Source organism: Boleophthalmus pectinirostris, unplaced genomic scaffold (assembly GCF_026225935.1).
Source record: "Boleophthalmus pectinirostris isolate CB_2022bp ecotype Guang Dong unplaced genomic scaffold, ASM2622593v1 HiC_scaffold_17, whole genome shotgun sequence".
NCBI classification, from domain to species: domain Eukaryota; kingdom Metazoa; phylum Chordata; class Actinopteri; order Gobiiformes; family Gobiidae; genus Boleophthalmus; species Boleophthalmus pectinirostris.
Window position 1 is genome coordinate 29,822,531 of NW_026571115.1, and position 22,385 is coordinate 29,844,915.

Sequence of the window (22,385 nt, forward strand, 5' to 3'; positions counted from 1 at the left end):
CTTTTAAAAAATATTCCATCCAGTTCTTGTATTTGCAGAGGTCGCTGGTTGTCAATGGTCATAGTTATCCTGCCACCAAAAACAGTCTTACCCACTCTACAAAACACCCGAAACAAATCTATTATTACTCCAGATTGTTAACGTGAATGTCTTTTTCTCGCTGTTTGTTGTATTTGTGTATTTAGTTTACTCAAAGTTGGGAAGTAAACTCAAATTAAATGTGCCCCAAATAAGTCTCAGCCATTTCAGCATTTCAGGTCTCAAACCAAAAAGAAAAGTGCTTTTTAGTTTTTATGTAGTGGAGAAGAAAGTACAGATACCTGCTCTCAAATCAAGTGAAGTAAAAGTAAAAGTATCCACTGTAAAATGTATGTAAGTAAAGTACAGATACCTAAAAACTGTACTTAAGTATTGCACTTTTATTTTTGTACTTCATTCATATTTTTGTACTCCACTCAATTTCATTTCTCTCCAGCGACTAGGTCAGGAATCAGTTCGCAAAAATCCCAAAAGTGCAAGTCCGGGCACCAGCCAATCGGCGAAGAGCCAGACATTCTGTGTTGGCAACGATTCCCGAGATCGAGGATTTAAAGTCGGAACAAAGAGAATGTTTGGTGAATTTTATCAAAGGGAAAGACGTTATTGTCCTTCTTCATATGGGATTTGGGAAAAGCTTAATATACCAGTTAGCCCCGTTAGCAGTGAATTACATACGTCACGACCAAACAGCAGTGGTTAAAACAGGGGTGTCCAAACATTTTTCATCAAGGGCCACATATCTAAACACAGACGAAGCAGAGGGCTGATCGAGGGCTGTAGACTGCTGCTCAATACAGTGAATAATTGAAATATGTACATGTTTAACACATTAGAATGACCCATCAGTCTTTATCCATGCTAAGATCCAAAAAAACACACACTAAATATTCGCTTTATCAAAGTAGATTTTCAGAAAAACTGCAGTAAAAAGCTAATTTCTAATTGATGCCATGTAATTTGGGCCAATTCACCAAAGAAAAATTTGTCTGAGGGCTGCATTTGACCTACGGGCTATAGTTTGGAAATGCCTGGGTTAAATTTTAAAAAATTACCCGCCCACCGTGAAGCGAACAAATTCTAACGCTGTGAGGTCAAACCTATCTTAACAAAGTAAAATTCCACTGCTGAGAAAATAGTCCCTCAACATGCGACAATTCATGTGATGCAAGGTTAGTTTTATTTCAAACATTATTCCATCAACACAAACATTTACATCGACAGTCTGGTGTAATAACAGATTTTCTTCAGGTGTTTTGTGCAGTGGGTAAGACTGTTTTTAGTGGCAGGAAAACTATGGCCATTGACATGAGCTAGTCTAGAACCAGCGACCTCTGCAAATACAAGGACTGGATGGAATATTTTAAAAAGTGTCTCCACACGTCTCCAACACTCTGGTTCACTGGGAAATGAGGTCCTATGTCTAAAATTCCGGACTGTCCCTTTAATGAAATTTGTAAAGGTTTCTGGCAGTGCAAATAAAATGTACTCACTCACTCATGGTTAAGTTTAAGTTTTTATGTGGCTCTTTATGAATCAAGTGAAGTTCAGGGTCACGGTTCAAGTATTGCCAAGGAATTTCAATGTTTAAATATTGAATTGGCTCCTCTGTTGAGTACTCGGTAGCGCGGTGGGATTTGACCCGCGCTGAAATGAAAATTGTTTAAAGTTTCCTTACGCAACCATATGCGAGAAAACTTAACTTAACTTAAAGGTTATGACTTCTATAAGGTGAACTGTAGAACTTTTTGAGCCACCTGCGCGTCTCCATGGAGATGTTATTGCTTCGCCTGGAAAGTTCCACAGCGTGATTGGCGTTGAACTTGTTTAAATGCAAGTTACAGTGGGATGTTTGAACCCATTGCAAGCTGAAACATCTCACTCTCTTCCACGACATTACCATCTGAAATATCTCACTCTCTTCCACCATATTACCAGCTGAAACATCTCACTCTCTTCCACCACATTATTAGCTGAAACATCTCACTCTTCTCCACCACACTGCAACTTTACCAACTGAAACATCTCGCTCTACTCTATCAAATCATTATCAGCCAAAACATCTCACTCTTCAACACCTTAACAAACTGAAACGTCTCACTCTACTCTATCCCGTCATGATATTACCAACTGAAACATCTCACTCTTCTCCACCACGTTACGACCTTACCAACTGAAACATTTAATTCTCCTTCACATGACAGCATGACCAGCTGAAATGTCTCACTCTTTTCCACCACGTTACGACTTTACCAAATGAAACGTTTAATTCTGCTTCACATCACAACATGACCGGCTGAAACATCTCACTCTTTTCCACCACGTTACAACTTTACCAACTGAAACATTTAAGTATCCTTCACATAACAGTATGACCAGCTGAAACATCTCACTCTTTTCCACCACACTACCACTTTACAAAATAAAACATTTAATTCTCCTTTACATCACAACATGACCGGCTGAAACATCTCACTCTTTTCCACCATGTTACAACTTCACCAACTGAAACGTTTAAGTATCCTTCACATTACAGTATGACCAGCTGAAACATTTCACTCTTTTCCACCACATTACAACTTTACCAACTGAAACGTTTAATTCTCCTTCACATTACAACATGACCAGCTGAAACATCTCACGCTTTTCCACCATATTACCACTTAAAAAAAAATAAAACATTTAATTCTCCACACCACGACATGACCAGCTGAAACGTCTCACTCTTTTCCACCACGTTACAACTTCACCAACTGAAACGTTTAAGTATCCTTCACATTACAGTATGACCAGCTGAAACATTTCACTCTTTTCCACCACATTACAACTTTACCAACTGAAACATTAAATTCTCCTTCACATTACAACATGACCAGCTGAAACATCTCACGCTTTTCCACCATGTTACGACTTTACCAAATTTGAATTCCCCTTCACATCACAACACGATGAGCTGAAACATCTCACGCTTTTCCACCATATTACCACTTAAAAAAAATAAAACATTTAATTCTCCACACCACGACATGACCAGCTGAAACGTCTAACTCTTTTCCACCACGTTACAACTTCACCAACTGAAATGTTTAAGTATCCTTCACATTACAGTATGACCAGCTGAAACATTTCACTCTTTTCCACCACATTACAACTTTACCAACTGAAACGTTAAATTCTCCTTCACATTACAACATGACCAGCTGAAACATCTCACGCTTTTCCACCATGTTACGACTTTACCAAATTTGAATTCCCCTTCACATCACAACACGATGAGCTGAAACATCTCACGCTTTTCCACCACGTTACAACTTTACCAAATGAAACGTTTAATTCTGCTTCACATCACAACATGACCGGCTGAAACATCTCACTCTTTTCCACCACGTTACAACTTTACCAACTGAAACATTTAAGTATCCTTCACATTACAGTATGACCAGCTGAAACATCTCACTCTTTTCCACCACACTACCACTTTACAAAATAAAACATTTAATTCTCCTTCACATCACAACACGACAAGCTGAAACATCTTACACTTTTACACCACGTTACGACTTTACCAAATTAAACGTTGAAGTCTCCTTCACATTGCAGTATGACCAGCTGAAACATCTCACTCTTTTCCACCACATTACGACTTTACCAAATTTCAATTCCCCTTCACCTCACAACACGACCAGCCGAAACATCTCACTCTCCTCTCCATCAACGTATTGCCGACTGAAACATCTCACCCTCCACCCTGTCACAACATTATTAGCTGAAACATCTCCATCTCTGTCTCAGCGCCGAGCAGCTTTTATCGAGGTCAAAAGAAGTCAGCTGTGTATCGTCCCACGCAATCCCAACATGCATCGCTGTTCATACTTCATTCATGATGCTACATAAATACGAATCCAGCCTTTGTTTACCTCGACGCTATTTTTACCGATTTTACAACTCGCGAATGTGCACGCAGCTTTTTTTTTCCTCGTTTATTTATTTATTTATTTATTTTTGTTGTCCTCGGAGACCTCTCTCCCCGATCCCTCCTGGGCATCCCTCGCGCGCGCCCCCAGCTGCTCTTCCTCTTCCTCCCCGCGCAATTCGCAAAAACGTCTACGCCGCTAAAGCAACACATAATAGCGCATACATTAGTCCGATCCCACGGGCCTATAGGTAAGAGGAACACACACACGCTCACGCACGCACGAACGCACGCACACACTTTATTACACGACGCCGAACTCGCGCGCCCCTAACAGGTTTTTGCTGTTCGTCATGCTAGCGCTGCGGATCAGGCAGGGTGCGCTAGCCGGGGCCCACGCACACAGCTAGGCGATGCAGAATTCTGGAGTCATGCTGCCTCTAAATATAGACAAAGGTTTTATGTAAGCCGAGGTGAATCACTGCATGCCTCCCCACCGAGCGCGTTTAGCCTGAACAGTGACACTGCACCACGCGGAGGAAGAGAAGAAGAGATGTTGGCAAAATACGGCTGTTTAAAGGCGCCGTGTGGTGGATTCTTTGCAAGTTTTGAGCACTGCAAGTTGCACATTAGTAGAATGGGATGGATATTTTTGCAGGGCCGACCACTGACTTACATTGGCATTGGCGTTAAGTTCGCAAGGCTAGAAGTTATGGGGAGAATTTAAAGAGTACTGTATTTTTCACACAATAAGTCGCTCCGGAGTATAAGTCGCACCAGCCAAAAAATGCATAATGAAGAAGAAAAAAACATATGTAAGTTGAATTGGACTATAGGTCACACTTTTGGGGGAAATTTATTTTATACAATCAGAGATCAGGAACCAAAATTTCATCTTAAAAGTCAATTATATAAGTCAACATATGAACAGTTCTTCAGTTAACTATAGCATAAACAACAGAACAGAACAAGTTTACCAAACTCTCCATCTCACTCCAAATCACTAAATCCATTGAATTCTTCATCCTCGGTGTCACTTCTGAGCAACTCTGTGTCCTCCGGGGGTAAACAGAGCGACACTTCCTCTTCTATGTAGCTGTTGTCAGACTCAGCATCAGTTCCAGTTAGAATTATTCCTGCTTTTCTGAATCCCGACAGGATGGTTTCGGTGTCACTGAAGTCCAGGCTTTGTCAATCCATCCAAAGACTTCCAGGAAAGTTGGATGGTGCATCCTCCTGGTGTCACAAGTTTCTCGCTCACTCCAAACTTTCTTTCTGCTGCTCGATTACCATTTTTGGCTGCAGATTTTGCTACTTGCAGCTTGTAATCTGCAAAATATGATTTTCTTTTTGGGGGCATTTGTGTTCAGTCTTCTCAGTCATCTTAATAAGTTTGTTTAAATTTAAAATTTTCAGGGGTACAGAAGTAATGGTGCGATCGACTGACATGATACAGACAGGACAGAGGCTCTTTCTGCAGGAGACATGCGCAGTAGAGCCAAGTGAACAGTGGTACAGGAGGAACAGGAGCAGCAGATACTGGCACACAAGACTAGAGCGCCCTCTTGAGGCTGTCAGTGTGAAAATTTTAATATTTAATTCGCACTGGAGTATAAGTCACAGGAAACCATCCAAACCATGAAAAAAAGTGCAACTTATAGTCTGAAAAATATGTTACTATTTTTGCATAATCCTATACTTTTTTTTAAAGGTCCTTGTATCACATAAGATTTACTATTAATTATTGTTATTACCTCCTCAAAAAGAGACCTGGAGTTGTGTCATACATGTTTGAGTAATTCTTTTGCATTATTAGTCTGTCTACATCTCCAAAGCTCAAAATGCTCTGTTCCACCTTGTGATGTCATGAAGTTGTAGTTTTCAAGTAAACAGCTACATTTTACTTTTTATTTGTTGAAGACTTGCAGTTCCAGGGCTGAAATTATCCACATGATTCTAGTGAAGGTGCACAGAGTTTAAAACCAAAGTGAAGCACTTCCTGTATTTCACCACATTTCTGTTTGAGAGAACAACTTTAAATCTGCAGAGTTTGTGTGTTAAACTTGTGTGAATGAAACAAAACACAACTCCAGGTCTGTTTGCGACGAGGAAACAACACTATAACATAAGTCAGAAAATAATCATACCCTTTTTTGTTATAAATATTTTACTGCAATCAAACAGAAAGTGACAACTCCACCAAAATCTCCACCAAATCATGAAGTGCCTTTGAGTACCGAGAAGATTGCTGCAATAAGAAAGATTATAATTACACAACTGCACTTGAAAAAAGACCAGATAATTTTAATCAAAAAAGAAAACCTGTATCAAATCAAATACTCTTGTATAACTTTTCTGCTGGAAGTTACACAATGCACCTTTACGCCATCTCACTTTCACACCAAATCTACTTTTTCCCGTCGCACGTCTCGACAAATCCACCTCAAGCCGTGCGCATTAGCGAGCCGACACCTGCCTGCTGCCTCGCCACACACCACGCCCCTCCATATGTACGAGCGAGCCGAGAAAGTAGTCCCCCCAGGCCAACGCAAAGTGGCTGCTGATTGTGTTCATCCAAGCCCCTAAATGATTGATTCTGCGCGGGTAACGAGGCAGCGAGGAGGGGGAGGTGCCTGCATCCGTCGCCCCGGGATACAGATCAGGTACAGTACGAAATAAGATGTGTATATGTGTGTGTGTGTGTGTGTGTAGGATATATTAAAGGGGCCGTATTACGCTATTTTCTAATCGATGTTATAATTTTGTTTCCTCATCACAAACAGACCTGGAGCTTTGTTTTGTCATGTTAGAATCATTTGGATAATTTCAGCTCTGGAAATGTCAATTAGGGATGTAAAACTAACGGAAATATGGTGACATCGTATCGCCAAAAGTCTTTCAATAGTATATCGAAATTATACGTTTCTTTAATTTCCACCAAAAAATTCAACGTTTTGGTACAGTTAAGAAATCGTGAAGAAATAGCTGTTGTTAATGTAACCCATATCTGAGCCACTTTTATACACGCATCAAAAATCTCGGACTTCCAGTCATTGCGCAGTGCATACTAAGAAGCATTTTCCGAAAAAGTGAGCATCAAACCACCATGTTTGATTTCCCAGTGGGATGCGTCTATTGACAAAGCCGATCTTTTCTTGTCTTTTGAACCATATCACTTTTGTTTCTGGTTCTGATATTGTCATATTTTAGTTTTGGGATTCAGACATCGTTAATTGTGTGGTTGTTGGATCCTAACAGTGGAAAACGGCTCGAGAAATGTGTTTGCGAACTCCATAACTACAAAAGGGAATCAGATGTGTGTGACTGCAAACCTCCGTTCAAACTGTTTCCCTTCCCGACGGAACTGAAAAATAGTGCAAGGCGAAGGCGATGGGCAGGATTGATCCACAGGAAGGACCAAAAAGGAAAACTTTGACTGCCTAAATCATCCCAAATTTGCAGTGAACATTTTGTATGTGGAGCGCCATCAAAGCAAAATCCCGATCCCTCGCTCAACCTCAGTTACGGATTTAAAAAGTCAACGCCAAAGTGAAAGGCACCAGCTGTTCGCCAAGAAACACCTTCCACTGCAAAGAGACCAAGACGTGATGTTGCTGTAAAACCACAAGAACAAGAAAGTGCGAGCTCAGCCTGTTTGTCTTCTGCACCTCTCGATTAACAAACGGGATCCCACTTTGATGGTTAGTCAAACATGTGTGAATGAAAAAAAAAACACAACTCCAGATCTGTTTTTGAGGAGGGAACAGCATTCTAACATTGCTTAAAGGTTGTATGGAGGATTTTTTTTTGTTTCAAGTTGTCAATTGTTGTCAATGATAGCATTATAGAGGTGCAGTAGCCTTGTAATTATGATGACCAAAAAAAAGAGAATAAAAATTCATCAACTCTGGACGTGGTGGGGCTAAACATTTGCCAATAGATAACGACACTGCCTCGTTATCTGTTAGCTGACAGGCTGTCAATCAATCTCCCTACGTTTCTAGCGTAACTGACTTGCCTGCGCGCCGCCGGTACGTGGTTTACGTACGACTGTCACGCAGTCCACAGACGCAAGCCGCACAGACACTGTTTAATCCACCAACGCAACAGTTCTTAGCGGCTTTTTTTTACCTATATCTTCCTCGCAGTTAGCACAAAGTTTGTTGCAATGGCGACAAGAATCTAGGAGCAGTTAGCCGCAAAAGAAAGTCCGTTGTTGAGGTCGCTGAAAGAAGAAGACAAGGGGAAAAGCAGGGAAGCCAAACTAAGGTGATTCTTGAAGATTCATTCCAGCGATGGCGCGACTGAAGCAGACGCAGGGTCTAAAGACTGACGCACTGGTCGCCAAATTACTCCTGGACAGGAAACTTCTGCTTATTATGAAAACGTACTTTATTTCCAAGAGCTAGTCAAACGTTTTTCAGGACACGAAAGCGATATCCTATGTCTGAAAACGTAATTTTCAAGGCAAAGAAAGAGTCCGCTTGCTGCTGCGTGTTGTAGCTAGTTCATTCGCATCGAATCTCCGCGCACTCTTCTCTGCTCCCCCTTTCCTGCTCCTGTCCCCGCTGCCCGATCCACTCTTCTCCCTGCTCCTCACTTCTCCGGGCACGGAATCTCCGCGCACCGCTCCCCTCTCCTCTCCCCTCTCCTCTCTCCCTGCTCCGCTCTTCTCCCTGCTCCTCACTTCTCGTCCGCGAACGAAATGTCCGCGCACCCACTCCCCCCGCTCCTCACTTCTCCGTCTTGCCTAACCAACACTGTAGTTAGTTGTTTACAAGTCATGTGCAGCTCACCGGCTGTAAACAAACCTGTTTCTGGCGTAAAGAGGAGGCGGGAGGAGGCGTTTCTACGTAGGAGCTGTAGGGGAGGGGGGGTGGTTTCACGCATGCGCAACATTTGAAAAAGGACAAACAGTCGCTGGATTTCTCGTTCCTTGGAAAATCCTCTATACAACCTTTAAAGCTCAAAAGAGTCAATTTTGCCTAATATAGGACCTTTAATATTTTCTTTTTAAAGGACACACATTATGCATTATTTAAAGGTCCGCTATGAAACTTTTCTGATGGAGGTTTTTTTTTTTCATAGAGCTGTTACATTTCTTTTCCTGAAATGTTCCTGAGTATGGGATCAAATATATCTGTCTTCATGGAGTAAAGATGGAGAAGTTGCCAGGCCAAGTTAGAGATCAGATCTGTGGAGAGGAGACCCCGCTCACAGTAACAATGCATGTTTTTCAAGCATTTATACAATTACATGTGTTTTTTAATTTAATAAATGCAAACTAGGCATAGACTTTATTTTTCTAGCACATTTAATTTGAGATAATGTCCCAACTTTTGAGCAAACCAAATACGCAAATACACAAAAACAGCTAGAAAAATTTATTAAATCACTTGAAATCTGCCAAATTCTGTTTCAAAATCACTACATTTCATCCTTTAATTGTTCTAAAAATCTCTGGAAAGTACTTTTTTTTTACTCTTAAAGTACATATTTAAATAGGTGTTTTAAGACTTTTACTTACATGTTTTTATTTATTTATTTATTTATTTATTATTATTATTTTTTAAGATGAAGCATTTTTAAGATTTTTTCATGCGATATTTCTACTTTTAATTGAGTAACCTTTTACCTTTGTATCTGTACTTTACTTAAGTAACACAATTGTGTACTTTGGGACTTTTTGGTCCAAATTATGCTTTAAGATTTTTACTTGTTTGTTTTTTTTTTTTTTTTTTAAGATGAAGCACTTTTAAGATTTAAGATGAAGCACTTTTGAGATTTTTTCATGTGATATTTCTGCTTTTACTTGAGTTACCTTTTAGCTTTGTATCTGTACTTTACTTAAGTGACAAATGTGTACTCTGGGCCTTTTAGGGAGTAGTGTGAAGGATTATCTGGACATACTTGTAGTACTTTAGGTCAGTGTGTGTCTCCCTGAAAGTTTGGATCAACAGCAGTCAGCAGTTACGTAATAGGGTTAAGTCTCTAATGGAAAGTACAAACCAGGTTTCCATTTACCAAAGGTCTCCCGGGGCATTGTGGGTAGGTACAACGCAGGCAGCGGTTAAGGAAATATCCATCCGTTTATTTTCTTCCACTTATCCCAGACTTCCCTCACCCCAGACGCTTCCTTTGGCTTCTCCGTTTCATCCCCAAGGTCGAAAAAATGAGTCAATACAGTGTCGATATTATTTGTTTATTATTATCACCCGTAATGTTGCTTATTATGCCAGCAGAGGGCACTAGACACCTAATCCATCTTGGTGTTAAAGATATATTGTGTAACTTTTCACACAGAAGACACATCAACCAGTTTGTTGCCATGGAGATGCTATTTTTTGCTTAGAATTCCCAATAAAATGGTGTTAAATTTATGCAGCATTTTCTTCCATTCCAGGTATTTTTATAGACGTAGAAAAACCTGCATTCTTACTGTGAGTGGGGCCGCCTCTCCGCAGATCTGACTTGTAACTTGACCTGCTATCTTTACCTGTTATCTCCATGGAGCTAGATTACTTTAACCTCATACTGGTCACATTTACATGATGTTTTTAAATTCTGAATTAATAGTTCTGAATGAAATAGTTCGGAATTAAAATATTCTCCTTCGAGTTTACATAGAAATAATAATTCTGAATTGAGGTTCACATGGAAAACATGTTAAATTGCCTTTTTTAAATTCCACTCAGTGTCTGGGGGTGGGGAAGGGTCACAAACAAACGTATTTACATGAACTGGAAGAAAACACACACTTCAGCTTCTACCGGCTTTTTTGTCATCTCGGCTTGTCGTTGCGCCACGGACACAAACACGATCCAAACTTTTTCCGTTGTTGTTCCGATGATAATGAAGCAGCGGTTGGAGAATTCTCTCATCACGCTTTACGTCTGTCAGCTGAGGAGGAGAAGGGAAGAGTGTTGGAGAAGGGAGGAAGAAGACAAACTGAGTGTGAGGCTGCGCTACTTCAGCCCACTCCCGCATCCCGCTCACAAATCCAAAGAGCAGTAGATGAAAGTCCGAAGCCAGGACTGGTGGAGCTGGATCGTCCGGATTACTTCAGAAGGGCGACCCAACGGCAATTATTTTTAAGAAGAATAAATGTTTACATGATCGAAGAATAAATTAATTTGGCTTTAAAATCTGAATAAATCACCCACTTACTTCAGCATTAAGATTAATTCCAAACAATCATTTTCATCAGGAATTAAGTCTTTACATGGTCTTTATAAAGGGGAATTCATTTTTATTCAGAATTAAATTATTTTTAATCTCTCGAATGTGTCTCGGGGTCTTGTGCACGAGTGAGGGGAGGATGGAGTTTGAGATTGACAGACGGATCGGCGCAGTGTCGGCAGTGATGCGGTCGCTGTATTGGACCGTTGTGGTGAAGAGGGAGCTGAGCCCAAAGGCAAAGCTCTTGATTTACAGTCAGTCTTTATTCCTCCCCTCACCTATGGTCATGAGCTCTGGGTAATGACCGAAAGGACAAGATCGTGGATACAAGCGGTCGAAATGCGTTTTCTCCGCAGGGTGGCTGGGCGCTCCCTTAGAGATAGGGTGAGGAGCTCCGTCACAAGGGAGGAGCTCGGAGTAGAGCCGCTGCTCCTCTACGTCGAGAGGAGCAGTTGAGGTGGCTCAGGCATTTGTCCTGGATGCCCTCCCTTAGGGCATGTCCCATCGGAAGGGGGCCCCGGGGAAGACCAAGGGCACACTGTCTCTCGGCTGGCCAGGGAACGCTTTGGGGTCCCCACGGGGGAGCTGGAGGAAGTGTCTGGGGTGAAGGAAGTCTGGGAGTCCCTGCTTAGACTGCTGCCTTGCCCTCGGATAAGCGGAAGAAAATGGATGGATGGACAAATTAGTTTTATTCAGAATTAAAGCTGTCCTGTAAACGTGGCAATTGTGGAACATTCCAAGCAAAACAATAACAGTAACTGAATGGAGACAAGCAAGTAGCATAAAAAAAAAAAAAAAAACTCCAACAGAAAAACCCCACAGTGCAGCTTTAAGCCTTTTTATTGCAGGCTTAAAGTGATGATTTGACCCTCACAGAGACCTGCACACATATGTTTAGACCTGAAGAGCTTAACAGTGAAGCCATGTCCGGTCAAGTGTGGAGCTGAATCTTTAATGAGAACATTGGATGGTCCCTGTAGAATACAGCGTACAGCACATGTGTGCGGTCAGGAGAGTGTGTAACAGACTGTTAAGAGACACATGTGCACAGAACAGGGTCAATACTGGAGGTGAACCGGTTGGTAATTTAATGTGTGTTTGGTGTTTTTAAATCCGCTCTGTCTGATTTTTACTGTCTCTTTAAAGGAGCGTTATGTAACTTTTCTACATGGAGTTGTTACTGTGTTGTTTTGAATGTTTCACAGTATGGCATTAAACCTTTCTATCTTCATGGAGACCAAACCGGGCCAAGTCTCAGGTCAGATCTGTGGAGAGGCGACCCTGCCCACAGTCAAAATGCTTGTTTTTGTATTTTTGAGCTATAAAAACACCTGTAATTGAATACACTGGGGGGAAAAAACAATATCTAGGTGAGTTAAAATGACGTAAATTAAGAATATTTTACTTTATTTGAGGCAATTTAACTTGACAAGCAAAATTATCTACCAATGGAATAAGTGTGTTTTTCTTAATTCAAGAAACATTTGATTTTGTTTCTTATTTTAAGTGCAAAAAGTTGTTGTTTTTCTTTTTTTAGTGTAGCAGGATGTATTTTCATATTTTAAGCACAAAAAGTCTTATTCCACTGGTAGATAATTTTACTTGTCAAGTGAAATTTATTCAAATCATGATAAAACTTTCTTAATTCAAGGCAAAATGTTGTTTTTTTGCAGTGTACCTATAAGGTAGAGCTGTTTAATGTCATACTGTGGAACATTCCAGACAGCAATGACATATCCACTAGAAAAGTTACACAGTGCAGCTTTAAAAGTCCTATATTGTGCAAATTAACTTTAAGTCATGTTAGAATATTGTTCCTTCTTTAAAAACATACCTGGAGTTGTGTTTTGTTTCATTCACACATGTTTGAGTTATATCCTTATTATTAGTCTGTCTACATCTCCAAAATGCTCTGTTCCACTTTGTGATGTCATAAATCTGTAGTTTTCAAGTTAAGAGCTCCCTTTCACCTTTAGTTCAGTAGAGATTGGCAATTCCAGGGCTGAAATCATCCAAAAAATTCTAGTGAAGGTGTGTGGGGTTTAAAAAACACAGTGGAGCACTTCTTCTGTTACAAGATGACATCACAGGGTGGAACAGAGTGTTTTCAGTTTGAGAGAAGAAGTCAGTCTAAATATACAGAGTTTGTGTGTTAAACAAAAGAGTGGGGCATAACTTCAGACCACTTTTTTTCACATTTTTTTAAAGGTGCAGTAGTAGTTGAAGGTCGGCCGTCTGCTCGTCTCCATGGCGATGTTATTACTTTGCCAGGAAGTTTACACAGAACAGTATTTAACTTGCATTCTCAGGGAGCAAGGTCGCCTCTCAACAGATCTGACCTGTGATTGAGTCTCCTGCTCGTTCGTCTCCATGGAGATAGACATGTTTATGGCCATACTCAACAAAGTATTACATCGATTTGGTGATGGAAGCTCCACTGGAAAAGTTACATATTGCCTCTTTAAGAGAGTAAAAATCAGGTAGAGCACCTTTAAAGGGCCCACATTATACTTTTTTTCTGAAACAGCACGATGTTATAATGTTGTTTGGTCATCACATACAGACCTGGAGCTGTGTTTTGGTTCATTCACACAAACTCATGTCATGCTCATAGAAGAGGTGCTCCACTGTGTTTTCAAACTCCACACACTCCCACTTGAATCATTTGGACGATTTCAACCCTGGACTTGCCAATTTCTACTGAACTAAACTGCTCTACAAAGTCAGACCTCCTTTATTTGAGCTCAAAATTGACCTTTGACCCTTATTTGTCAGTTCCTGTACTCTGCATTTGTATCATGAGTCAAAAACAAGGAGTAGCGCAAAGGTAAAAGGCAGTAACAGTGTATGTTTTGTTTGTGATTTAGTTCATAAATATATTTTATTTAAAAATCCAACCTCTCGCCTCTTTCTTTTTGTTGCGGCCTTGGCACAGGGTCGGGTCTTTAGCCAGGCTGGCACCACCTAGTGCCTCCACTCATTTTGATTTCTCTGTACACTAGACGGTTTGCAAGAACCCTGGAAGTAAGTGCGAGTCCGGACACCAGCCAATCTGCGAAGAACCAGATATTCTGTGTTGGCAACAATTCCCGAGACTGAGAATGTTTGGTGAATTTTATCAAGGGGAAAGACATTATTGTCCTTCTTCCTACTAGGGGTGTGCAAAAATATTGAAATATCGATATATCGTATCGTGTAATATAATGACACAGTATCGATATCGTGAGCTGCTGTATCGATATATCGCAAAGAGTATTTTTTTTCTATATTTAAAGGTTGTATAGAAGATTTTTTAAGGGAAGAGAAATACAGCGACGGTTCTTTTTCAAATGTTGTGCATAAGTCACACCAACTTCCTCCTCCACAGCTCCGCCTCTTTACTGTAGAAATCACACTTGTTTATATCCAGTGCACATTCAGAATTACTGTTGAAGTGACCTGTCTAGAAGTAATTTACGTAACATCAGTTTTTAGACCCTTCGTCTGCTTCAGTCGCGCCATCGCTGGAAGAAATCTCCAAAAATCACCTCAGTTTGTTTTCCACTTCTCTTCTTCTTTTCGGCGACCTCAAAAACGGACTTTCTTTTGCGGCGAACTGGTCGTGGATTCTCGTCCGCCATCGCAGCAAACTTTGTGCGAACTGCGAGGAAGCGACAGTTTGAAAAAGCCTCTAAGAACCGCTGCGTAAACCACGTAATCCCCGCGTGCTGCTGAGTCAGTTACACTAGAAACGTAGGGAGTTTGATTGACGACCTAACAGCCAATAGAAAATGAGACAGCCTCGTTTTCTATTGGCTGATGTTTATCTGGCCTCACTACGTCCACAGTTGATAGATTTTCTTTTTTTTTTTTTTTTTTTGGTCATCATAATTACAAGGCTGTTGCGTCTCTAATGGTATTTTAAACTTTCATTGACAATTTGAAACAAAAAAAAAATCCTCCATACAACCTTTAACTAAATAATTTTGTTACAGTGCCACAGTTTTGTTGCTTGTTTAGAGAAAGGAAACTCGTATATGCAACACATTTGATATTTTCACTGTTTTGATGATTAAAATTGTAGATGTTCATTAATATGCACTGTCCCTAGTAATAAATTAAATAAATAAATAAAAACGTTTGTGTTTCATATGAACTTTGCACAAAAAGTGGTTTAACAAAGACTTTCAGTGTCACAGCCACGATTTAGCTTTATTTTCTATTAAACCATATTGATTCGATTTGAAATGTTTGGTATCGAATCAAAAGCTCACTGTATCGTGATATGTATCGTATCGGCAACTTCTTAATGATACCCAGCCCTACTTCCTACAGGATTTGGGAAAAGTTTAATATACCAGTTTACCCCGTTAGCGGCGCATTACATACTGCACATAAAATGGTTTCCACTTCCACGTCCAAGTGAAACTGGCTGATGAATCAGGCTACAGGGTCTTAACACATTAAATAAATAAACCTTTGTATTCAATTATACTTAAATTTTCTTTAATGTGAAAGTATGTTGTGTATTTATTCATACTGTACACACTATACTGCAAAATAACTCGTCTTTCAAACTGTTTAACTGTGTAAGTGTCGCCGCACGATCCTGATCAGCGCTAAACAGGAAATCCAAAGCTCTTCTAGATCATTTCAAACAAACACCGTGATGACCAGACCTTGGTGAGGTTCTTATAATGGATGGAAGTCTGGGGAAAAGCCAGCAGATAATGATCATGTCAGTTACTGCCTTTTGTCTTCGCACGACTCCTTATTTGTGGCTCGTGATACAAAGGCAGAGTACAGGAACTGACAAATAAAACTGCCAAACGGTCAATTTTTCACATACAAATATTTCTTCATTGTTGTCACTAGTTGTCAAATTTTGGGAGCACTACCTATTACACATTTGTCTGAACAAAACAAGAACTTTGTAGTCATTTTTCTCAGTTTCACGCTCTCTTGCCTCACTCTTTTGCCTTTTGTAGGGCAGTAAAGGTAGTAAGGGAGCTGTTAACTTGAAAACTACTGCTTCATTACGTCACAAGGTGGGAGAGAGCGTTTTGAGATGTAAACAGCCTAATAACGTAGGATTACTCGAACATGAATGAAACAAAACACAACTCCAAGTATGTTTTTGATGAGGCAGCAACAATCTAACATGACTTAAACCTCACAAGAGTCCATTTTGCGTCGTAAATGCTCCTTCAGTCTTACGTATGTATCTGCTTGTATCCTGTAGACTCCAGTGCACCATTCCTACGCTGCGGCTATAGTCTTATCAGTTCCGGTGGAGTCTGCCCACACCTCCATCGCCTCAGGGACGGGCTCTATCTCTCCTCTGCAGGCCACGGAGCGAGTGCAGCCGTCCAGCCGTGTCAGAGCCACATCGGACAGTTCAACCAGGAGCACACACGGACGGGCGGAGGTTTGAGTGGACGGGCTTTGGTGGTTCGGTAAACGTGGTGGAGTGAGAGGGGTGTTACATTTCTATGGGGTATTCATAACCAGTGTTGTGAAGGTGACTTTTAAAATGTATTCCCCTACAGATTACAGATTACATACCCCAAAATGTAGTTTGTAACGTAATCCATTAAATTACTTAAAGTGAGTAACGTAATCTGAATACTTTGGATTACTTGATTTGCTGTAGAGAAGCAAAGACTCGGAAATCTTCACATAAGATGTTTTGTCTGATAAAAGAAAATAAAAAGCCCAGACTTTACTTAACCGTATTAAAAATATTATTGATAGAATGGTTTCGTCCTGTTAAATCCTGTTTTAGTCCTGTTTTAGATCTAGTTTAGACCTGGTTTAGTCTTGGTTTAGACCTGGTTTTAGACCTGGTTTAGACCTGGTTTAGACCTGGTTTTAGTCCTGGTTTAGTCCTGGTTCAGTTCTGGTTTAGTCCTGGTTTAGTCCTGGTTCAGTTCTGGTTTAGACCTGGGTTAGTCTTGGTTTTAGTCCTGGTTTAGACCTGGTTTAGACCTGGTTTAGTCCTAGTTTAGACCTGGTTTAGTCCTGGTTTAGTCCTGGTTTAGACCTGGTTTTAGTCCTGGTTTAGACCTGGTTTAGATCTGGTTTTAGTCCTGGTTTAGACCTGGTTTAGACCTGGTTCAGTTCTGGTTTAGACCTGGTTTAGACCTGGTTTAGGCCTGGTATAGTCCTGGTTTAGACCTGGTTTAGACCTGGTTTAGTCCTGGTTTAGTCTTGGTTTTAGTCCTGGTTTAGTGTCCGACAATGAGTGGAATTACTGAAAAAACAACAACAAAAAAACAAAAAGGGATATAGCCCAAAATGTGAAAACAGGAAAATACCACCCTGTAATCCATTTATTTCAACAAAGTAACTGTAATCCAATTACCACTCACTAAAACAGTAACTGTAACTGAATACAGTTACTCATAATTTGTACTCGGATTACGTAACTCTGGTACATGTAATCTGTTACTCCCCAACACTGTTCATAACATGTTGAGATCGTCATGCTTTTATTGTTTTCAAAATGTGATATTCGCCGAAAACAACGTATTAACATTTTAAAAAGGGTTTCAGTTTAGTTTATAGTTAACTCTGAGCCCCCACCCCTCTTCCTTTTGCTCTCCATGCTGAGTCACTCCCCTTCAGAGCACCATAACAACACGAGAGAGAGAGAGAGATATTGTAGTGATCCTGAGGAAAATTCAAGTTTTGCTGCAGCAACATTTCCACTGCGAGTTTAAGGTCTTAGTGTAGTTTAACAAGAGGACTGGTCAGGGAGGGTGAGCAGAGCCTGTGGAAGAGCCAAAAGTGCCCCCCTCCTCTGTGTCCTGCAGCATCACAGCAGCCTCCAGGGGGCGCCAGGTCAATCCAACAGAAAAGGCCTCATTATTACTCCGCCCCGGTGTTTTGGTTGATGGTTAAATGGTTATTTTTTCTGGAAAGTCTTGGGAGTATTCTGAATGCCGTAACATCATGCTTGGTCATGCTCCTTCTTTTTGTTGCAGCCTTGGATCTTAACACATTAAATAAATAAACCTTTGTATTCAATTATACTTAATTATCTTTAATGTGAAAGTATTTTGTGCATTTATTCATACTGTACGCACTATACTGCAAAGTAACTTGTCTGTCAAACTGTTTAACTTTGTAAGTGTCGCCTCAGGATCATGATTATCACTAAACAGGAAATCCAAAGCTCTTCTATATCATTTCAAACAAACACCATGATGACTAGAGTTTGGTGAGGTGTTCTGATCATGGACGGAAGTCAAGCAAATAATGATTATGTCAGTTTCTGCCTTTTGTGGCCATACCGGCTTGTAAAAGCCTGATCCCGTCAGATCTCAGAAGCTCAGCAGGGCCGGGTCTGGTTAGTACTTGGATGAGAGACACTGGGAAAGTCAGGTGCCACAGGGGGGCGCCAGTGGGAATAACTGTTGTTGTGTCCTTAGGCAAGACACTTCACCCACATTGCCTAGTATGAAAGTGGTGTGTGCGTGATGGTGGTGGTCGGAGGGACCGATGGCGCCGATTGGCAGCCAAGCTTCTGTTAGTCTGCCCCAGGGCAGCTGTGGCTACAATAGTAACTCACCATCACCAGGTATAGAGTGAATGAATCATGCTGAATATTGCTCTGTAAAGCGTCTTTGTGACAAAACTGTCTGTGAAAAAGCGTTATATAAATGAAGACTTATTTACTTTTGCCTTTTGCATGACTCTTATTTTTGGCTCATGATACAAAAGCAGAGAACAGGAACCGACAAATAAGAGTCAAAGGCCAATTTTGAGCTCAATATTTTTCACATACAAATATATCTTCATTATAGCAACTAGCTGTCAAATTTTGGGAGCCCGACCTATTATACAGAAAGTTTTGTCCAAACAAAAGTGTAATAGGTCAGAAGTCATTTTTCTCAGTTTCACACTCTGGCAAGTAAAGGTCATTTTGTAGGGCAGTATTTCCTCTAGAAGGTCTTCTGCCACATTTGGTGTAAAAGCCTGTACTAATATACTTTCAAGAGGTTATTTTACTTCGATGAGGTATTCATTAAATGCTGTCATATAACATATTAAGATCACCATGAGACCTATATTGTTTTGAAAACGCCAGATGGAAACTGATATGTTTAAAGCCGTACTGTGATCCAGCACCATCACCATGGAAACAGAACAAGTAGCGTATAACACCAAACCAGAAAAGTTACACGACCCTTCTTTTCAACTTCAAATTGAGTCTTTGCGTGTCATGTTTTTGGAGCACACTTCAAGAGTAGTCCAAATCTGACACTGTTCTACACACTTCTAGACCCCCCCCGCTCTCCTCTCCTCCCACAGCCTGCCTCTCCGCTCGTGTCATGTCACTGTTCGCTAGTTTAATTATTTATTTAGTTTGTTTGCTCGTGTCTCATCCCCTCTGCAACGTTTTGATGAGATGAGACGTGGCGTTACGATTCACGGGGAGGATTTCACTACGGAGATTGTAAATTGTCTATCCGTATTACTCTATTTTCTGATTCATGTTATAATGTAGTTTCCTTGTCATAAACATACCTGGAGTTGTGTTTTGTTTCATTCATACATGTTTGAGTGACACTTTATTATTAGTCTGTCTACATCCCCACAGCTCAAAATGCTCTGTTCCACCTTGTGATGTCATGAAGTTGTAGTTTTCAAGTTCTTTTTACTTTAAGGGTCTGTTTACGAGTGAAAACCAGAAAATATTTTTAATCAGAAGTGCCTTTCGTTTAGACGGTGACAGCGTTTTGGGGCTTAAAAACGCAAAAATCTGAAACCACCCTCCAGAGTGGAAAAGTTGAATCACGCTCCGCCGTAGAGTTTCCGTCTACACTGCCCAAGACGCAAAACTCTGGTCAGATCTGCTCACATCACATACATACAGTACACAGAAACAAACATGTCGGATGGCGTGCATACCGAATCGATTTCCACACACTTTTGCGTCATCGTATGCACGCAGATTTCCTCCCGAAAACGCTTGTCTAAATGCAGAATAAAAAGTGAAGACACAATGCCACTTTTGTGTCTTCTGTTCAGACCGTCATCATAATAAACTATAATAAAACTAAACTGATCCTAAAATTTCGGATCATTTCCATGCGTCGGAAATGTAATAAACTTACAGGAGGCTCCCAACAAACATACAGAATCTGCAGAGATATTATTAGTGAACAGAGAAGGATCTGCAATCACCTCTGTCAAATTCTGCACCAGTTGGTCGCAGGTGAGAGTTGATGGTGGGACAACTTTGTGGAAGGAGTAGCTGATGAAAATGCGCAACGTGAAAACTTCTGTAGGCCCAAAGATGATGCCCTTGTTGCTTTAAGTACAAACATACCCAATCGAATTCCACACACTTTTGCGTCACCGTATGCACGCAGATTTCCTCCCGAAAACACTTGTCTAAACACGAAATAAAAAGCGAAGACATAACACCACTTTTGCGTCTTCTATTCAGACTGTCATCGTATAAACGCAGCCTTAGTTCAGTAGAAGTTGGCAATTCCAGGGCTGAAATCATCCGAATGATTCTAGCCAAGGAGTACGAAGTGTTTTCTGTTTAAGAGAACTCCGCCTAACTACGCAGGGTTTGTGCGTTAAACATGTGTGAATGAAACAAAACACAACTCCAGGTCTGTTTGTGATGCGGAAACAACATTAGAACATTAGATTAGAAAGGCTTTGATTGGACGTGATGAGATGTGGCGTTATAATTCAGGGGGGTGTTTGACTCCGCCCCCTCCACATTTACAAAACACTGTGTTGGATAAACAATGGAGCCTAATAATAATGATCAGGCCCGACAAAAGAGGAGGGGAGGGAGGGGGCTGGAAATCACATATTTGTTTTCTTTCTTTTTTTTTTTTTTTTTGTTTAACCTGTTTATCCTTTAGATTTTCTTCAAATGTGTATGAAAAAATGTATGTACTGTATGAGATATTCACAGTTTTATACATTTATAGATATTTAGATTTATATAGATATTGATTTCAAGTCCATGTTATAATTTACTTGTTTGCATCAAATAATAAAATTAAATAAAATAAAGTAAAGAGGAAGGGCGAAGTCTGGAGGTATAAGGAACAGTGTAATTGGTCTACCAGGTATCCACACTTCAAACTCCACCCCTGCCCCTAATCAGGGCAGTCCTGTGTGATGTCACATAGTACCTGAAATTGCAGTGCCCACTAGACCAGTGTTTCCCAGAGTTTTTTTTTTTTTTTTTTTTTTCTGGGGACCCATATTTTAAAAGTCACAAACCGTCACAACTAGGGATGGGCATTCGATGAAAATTTTCTTAATCAATCGTCGGAAGAATTAACGATCGATTATCGATTAATCATTAACGTGTTTATATTAAAATTATCATCATTATTATTACTATCTGCACTACTAACCTGCATACATAAATTCAACTTTACGACATATAAACCGTAACGACTCTAGAGCCACATCAATCCGTTTGACATTATAATGTGTTTAACGCAGTTTTGCGCAACTCTCACAAAAACGAAACTTAAAACCGCATCGCTAATTTGCAGAAACTAAGCGAAGATAAAACTACAGCTCTTGTGTCGCTGATGCGGTCAACTTCTGTTGGATTAAAAGACATGACTCAGGTGAATACAGGTTAGTGTGACCATATTTGCGTTTGTCAAAACCAGGACACCGTACGGGGGGAGGGAGGTGGGGACTCGTCATCGACATTGCGCGACTCTCACCTGGCAAAACTTTTTCCCACTGGACACCGAAACATATGTGCTGCTTTGTACACTGTGCACATGGACTCACACTTCTCTCGAACGCAACGGAAAGTGTGGAATTTCTTGTACAAGTCATCGTTAAATACGCATTTGCGTTGCAGACTGACCGACTGTTTGTGTCTCGCTCCTTCTGAGTGCAAAGAGCTACATGTACGGACCCCTGTTTGGTCACTCTACGCTACGCACAGCAACCTACATTCGGTTTGTTGATTAAAATGAACGTAATCGATGAAATTCTTAATGATCAATTATCGATTAATCGATTAATCATGCCCATCCCTAGTCACAACCCAAGTCAATAGACATTATTCGTAAATCACAAAATAAAAGTGGATTTAACCGTTATTGAACATTAATGAGAATATTTTAATGTTGACAGAGTGATCGTGTCTATCTGAATAAGTATTACTCAAGTTTTAAGAAAAACAGTAATTGAACCAGCAATAAAAGGATCCATAAGTTGTTTATTTGGACACTAAATGTAGCCCATTTCTTTTTCTTTTCAACATTAAAAT

General features: G+C 40.4%; 1 pseudogene; it reads left to right on the forward strand.

Annotated features, from left to right (window-relative positions):
* The first annotated feature begins 18,388 nt into the window (after positions 1 to 18,388).
* Positions 18,389 to 18,505, forward strand: LOC129408808 (5S ribosomal RNA; annotated as a pseudogene).
* The last annotated feature ends 3,880 nt before the right edge of the window (positions 18,506 to 22,385 follow it).